Genomic DNA, 6,000 nt, shown 5'->3' on the forward strand with positions numbered 1-6,000 from the left:
TTTAACAATCAGCAACATGCAGGCCTATGCTAAATACAAGCTTTAGCAGGGACCCCAAGTTGTTGCACCAGTTAAAGCTAGCCTGCATGTCTTAAAACCAGCCTGCACCTCTTAAAGGGGAAGTGCATTCTGGCTGCAGAATGTACTGGAAGTCGTTGAAGAGTCTGTGACCTACAGGAAGCATTAAGGTGGTATAACATTCCAGAGAGAGAGTTGCCACTTTTATGTTGCAGCACTTGAGGCCCTTGTGTATGAGGAGAGGTGGATTTCTATCAAACGTTTCTATCAAAAATCTATCAACAGGGGATCAGGAGACCCTCCAGATATACACTGAGATGGGATTGGGAGCAGATAGGGATTGGGAGCAGATGGCTATCACTGTCAATGCAATCAGTGTAGCCACGAGGACCTGGATGCAGTGTAGGAAGAAGTTCAATGACCTCACACGAGTAGTCAAGGTCAGTGAATTCATCTTCAAATGTCACATCCCACCATCTGCACCACTAGCCTCACACACTGCTCAATGCACCAGACACCCATCATTCAATTACGAACAATCCCTATCAAGTGAAACTCATACCTCAAAATCATAGCTTTACACCACCTTCACACATTTACTACTGCTGGAAGCCTCACCCCCACATCTCACAGCTTGCACACACTGCCAACTATTCTACCATGACAGGCACATCACCCAAACTTATTGCTCCACCCTCACTGACCAACTTCCCTTTCTGTTGCAGGACAAGGTGGCTCCCCGCAGGGAAACAGGTGCTACTGCATGGCCTAAACCAAATGGAGAAGACATGCTGGAGCTAATTGGTGTGACCATCAGTGAGCCTATGGCCAGAATAGAGGATGAAACAATCCAAGATGATGATATCCTCATACCTAATCCTTCATCTCACATCCATTTCCCCCTCATCCCACAATCTCTTCTGATTTCCAAGCTACAGATGGTGTGCATAAGAACATAAGAATTAGGATCAGCCATTCAAGAAGATCATGGCTGATCATTGACCTCAACTCCACTTTCCCACCCCATCTCCATACCCCTTGATTTCCCTGGACTCCAAAAATCTATCTATCTCAGCCTTGATTATACTCAGAGACTCAGCAGCCACAATCCTTTGAGGCAGAGAATTCCACAGATTCACAACACTTTGAGTGAAGAAATTCCTCCTCATCTCTGTCTTAAATGGTCTATCCCCCATCCTGAGACTGTGCCCCTAGTTCTAGACACACCAGCCAGAGGAAACTACCTCTCAGCTTCTACCCTGTCAATCCTCTTCAGAATCTTGTGTTTCTGTCATGAATGTAGACCATGTATACTAACTATATAGTCACATAAGGTGTGCCACCAGAGGGCACTGCGGTGGGAGACCTGAGGGTCACCTGCATAGGTGTGCAGGGCCCAATATAAAAGGCTGCCCACCATGCTTATGCCTCACTCTGGAGTTACAATAAATGGGACTAAGATCACAACAGCTCAACTACAATACTAGACCTTGTGGAGTCATTCATAAGAGTAATAAAGACATAACAACTGGCGACGAGATTACAAACTTTCACACAAAAATTACTAACGGTGCATTATAAAAGTTCTGAGAGTGAAGATTGGGAAGCTTTTACGGAGCGGCTCGACCAATATTTCGTAGCAAACGACCTGATAGGCGATGATCCGGCCACGCTGGCAGATAAGCGCAGAGCTATCCTGTTGACCAGTTGTGGGCCGCGGTCTATGGCCTCATCAGGAACTTGCTTGCACCAGAGAAAACAACGACCAAGTCATATGAGGAAATGAAAGTGCTAATTCGGGACCAACTCAAACCGAAGAAAGCATCCTCATGACCAGACATCGATTTTATGCACACTGCCGTCCCGAGGGCCAGGAAATCGCAAAGTATACTGCTGACCTCAGGAGACTGGCAGGACCGTGTGAATTTGGCGCATCCCTCGCCAATGCATTGCGGGACGTCTTCGTAATTGTCATCAGTCATGAGGCCCTTCTTCACAGGCTACTGTCTGCTAAAACCACCGTCACTCTGCAGAAGGCCATTAGCATCAGCCAGTCATTCATGACCTCAAGCTGCAGCTCCAAGCAGGTGATGACTCACTCTCAGGACTCAAACCCGGCAAGTACTGTAAATAGAATGGCCCCTTTCACAGGCAGAACTGTTGAACATGAATCTGCCCAGAGCAGAGCGTACAGGTCCCCGAGTCCTTTAACTCAAAGTCCGCCGAGGGGTGCAAACGTAAGTCGAGTAGCACCATGCTGGCATTGCGGAGGTAATCACAGGGCTCATCAGTGTTTGTTCAGAGACTGTGTGTGCAAAGGCTGCAGCACAAAGGGCCACCTCCAGTGAATGTGCAAAAGAGCTGTGACTCACCACGTGGAAGAGGAGTCAGCAGATGGCTGTGAAGCCAGCGTGGATTACGAGGAGATGGCTAGGGAGGCAGCTCAGTCCCAGGACTAAGTGTATGGAATATCTACCTGCACCACAGATTGTCCTCTAGTGATAATGGAAGTTGAGATAAATGGCGTTCCAGTCTTCAGGGAAGTGGACACGGGGCGAGTCAGTCAGTAATGAGCCAAGAAGCCTTTGAGAGGCTATGGAACGATCAAACTGAACGACCCAAGCTGGTCCCGGTTCAGGCAAAACTGTGCACCTACACCAAGGAACAGATATCAGTTGTTGGTAGTGCAGATATAAGTGTATCCCATGATGGCGCGGTGCACAATTTACCATTGTGGATTGTTTCAGGTGATGGACCAATGCTACTTGGAAGAAGATGGATGGGGAAGATTCATTGGAACTGGGAAGACTTCATCCCTCCAGCGATCGACGTCCCTGTGCTCAGAGGTAGAGCAAGCCCCCACCTTTGGTTGGACCAGGCACCAGAGAGCAGATTCACGCAGCCCCCAAAGCACAGACCGCTCATCACGACTGCGTGACGATGATACGGCCGAGACGACCCGAACGCACCTTCCCGGTTTCAGTGGCAGGACTCCTGGGGAGGAAGATTGGATCTGAGGGCGCCTTCCCAGCTTCAATGGCAGAAGCCCTGGGAAAGAAGGTCGCGGTAGTCGACATCATGGACAGGGAAAAGATGGTGTCCAAACCACGAGGTATAGTGTTAATGGAGCAATGACACGTGGTTACACACAAGGAAGACGACTGGGGTAAAAGTAGTAATGCCATTTTAAAGGAGGCCAGCAACCCGCCATTTTTGAATGAACTGCTTGAAATTGGTAACCAATGTAAAAGTCCAGCTGTAACGAGCAAAATGTTGTTGAGCGATGTCTGGTGCAAATTGCAATCAGCCAATGTAGCAGGTGAACACCCAACAGTCGTATACAGGTCCAGCTGTAGCCTGCATCCCCGGGACCAGAACGATGTATCATAAAGTGTCCCCACAGCTGACAGAAGTAGACAAGCCGCAGAGTAAATGATCCCCGGAGAGCAGAGGCACCGGTGGCAATACCCTGCCTCAGATCGGTTTAACGTTGCAGGCACCCGATGGCATGAACCACCACGGGCCAGAAACAGTAAACTGCGCCTATGCTCACAGTCGGCTACCGTCACCCACCACCCAGGTGGAAAAGGCGCAGCCCACAACACCACTCGCCACCACGGCAATGCCCAAGAGCAAAGGGTCACCCGCAACGGCTCCTCCGAACAGGACCTGGACCAGCCAGGCTCCCAAACTAGAGAGTGCTCACAATGGTGCCCTCAAGGAAAGCGAGTCAGCAGTCCCCTGTGAACTGCTAGACAAGACGAGGCAGCCCCACCATCGCTTAGACGAAATGCTCACTCGCTCGGACCACTTCCCAGGGAGCAGCAGCGACACTGTGCAAACGAAAAGGACAGGGAGATCACAAATACATCAGCTGTTTTTGGGCCTACCCGACACTAGGAGTAATGGCAAGAGCCCTGAGCTCCAGCAACTTGAGCAAAATGAGCTCACCTCACCCACAGACCCATTAGCATGGGGCGCTGCGCCGCCACCAGACGACCTGGATCTCATCCGGCCGTGCTGGAACTAGACTGTCCTTGTGTACCTATACTGATATACCCGTACTGATCATGTAAATGTACCACACAAAAAGAAACGCAACTGTAATCCATCCAACAAATGTACCAAGATGTAAATGTAAAACCCATGTGATGAACTTGAATGCAACTTGCATGTAACGGGCCATTACCATGATCTCTGTGTGGGGGGGAGAATGGAGTAGTCATGGACTCACAACCAGAAATCACTGGCAACAAATCTCACTACCAACCCACCCAAGCTAGAAGTGACCCTCGAATGGTCAGCCAGGAAGAACAAAGCCCAGATCACCGTCAATGTACGAGTCAATTTGCATTAAAGACTTGGGGGGGGGGAGTGATGTCATGTACGTAGACCATGTATACTAACTGTATAGTCACATAAGGTGTGCCACCAGAGGGCACTGCGGCCGGAGACCTGAGGGTCACCTGCATGGGTATGCAGGGCCTAGTATAAAAGGCTGCCCACCATACTTGTGCCTCACTCTGGAGTTACAATAAATGGGACTATGGTCACAACAGCTCAAGTACAATACTAGACCTTGTGGAGTCATTCATAAGAGTATTAAAGACATAACAGTTTCAACCCTAGCTTTGTGCCTTTCTCCTTTCAGAAAGCCAAGAACTGCAACCTGGCCAGGCAGTGGTGGAGGAGCAGGAAGTGCTAGAGGAAGAACCAGTGATGCAGAAAACTAACCATCACTCTATTTTACACTCGCAAGCAACAGCTCAGATACTGACACTATGCGTACATTAGAAGATAGCTTAGATGCGGGATCTGTACATGGTAGGACACCGGGCACAAGTGGCCTGCAGCCAGGGCAGGAGAGAAGGGTATCGCAGGTGCCAGCACCCTAGAGGGTGAGGTTATATACGAGCTCTGCTGGAGGGGGCTCAGATGAGGACTTTGTTGGGACGACCTACAGAAGAAAGCTAATGCATATGCACAATGAAATGCTTAGTGCATTGGCAGGCCTGCCAGAAAGCCTGAGTACAATGTCAAGGAGCATGAAGGAGTCCAGAACCAACTTTGCACAGGCCTTTGCCTAGACCTTTCCAGCATGGAAACTCCATCAGCGCACTTGTAGACCCAATCATGATGCAGCGTCTGATGGCCGATGTCTCAGCTTTCAGTGCAGCACAAGCAGAAGCCACCCAATGTCTGAGGGCTTCAGTGGAAGCTCAGACTGCTGCCATCATGGCTGCAGTTACCAGAGTTGAAAAGGGCTTGCAGGTTATTACCGCTATCCAGCAATCTGTCCTCCAGCAGATTAATAGGATGGCTGTGGTGCCACCCTGGGGGAGTGATAGTGCTACCGTGGAGCAGAACCTGCTGTCCTCACTTCATCCTCCCACCACTGCCACTCTGCCAGTGCCCTTGCTGTTGCCTGTCAGCATGCTAGCTCAGACTGCTGCCGCTCAAGCCGAGGTGGTTCAGTCTAAAGTCAGGCATTCTCGGCCCAGAGCTTCTAGAGGTCGACCTGCAAGACTATCTGCAGTCTCCACCAGCCATGCTGCAGCCACTGGGTTAGCACTGCATAGGAGCACTGGGATTGACAAAGGCACACGGAAAACAGGCATTAAGGAAATGGACAAGGGTGATTAGTTGACTTTGTTATGTAATATTGGATAGATTGATGTATAAAATTGGTTTGGAATATTTGTTTTATGGTGGCTTTATTGTAGCATTGTGGCCAAAAGAACATGGGGTGGTGGGCAGTGACTAGTGGGGTACCACAGGGATCAGTGGGCCCCAGCTATTCACAATATATATAAATGATTTGGATGAGGGAACCAAATGTAATATTTCCAAGTTTGCTGACGACACAAAACTAGGTGGGATTGTGAGTTGTGAGGAGGATGCAAAGAAGCTGTAAGGCGATTTAGATAGGTTGAGTGAGTGGGCAAACACATGACAGATGCAGTATAACGTGGATAACTGTGA

This window comes from Pristiophorus japonicus, chromosome 1, assembly GCF_044704955.1.
Source record: "Pristiophorus japonicus isolate sPriJap1 chromosome 1, sPriJap1.hap1, whole genome shotgun sequence".
Taxonomy (NCBI): Eukaryota; Metazoa; Chordata; class Chondrichthyes; family Pristiophoridae; genus Pristiophorus; species Pristiophorus japonicus.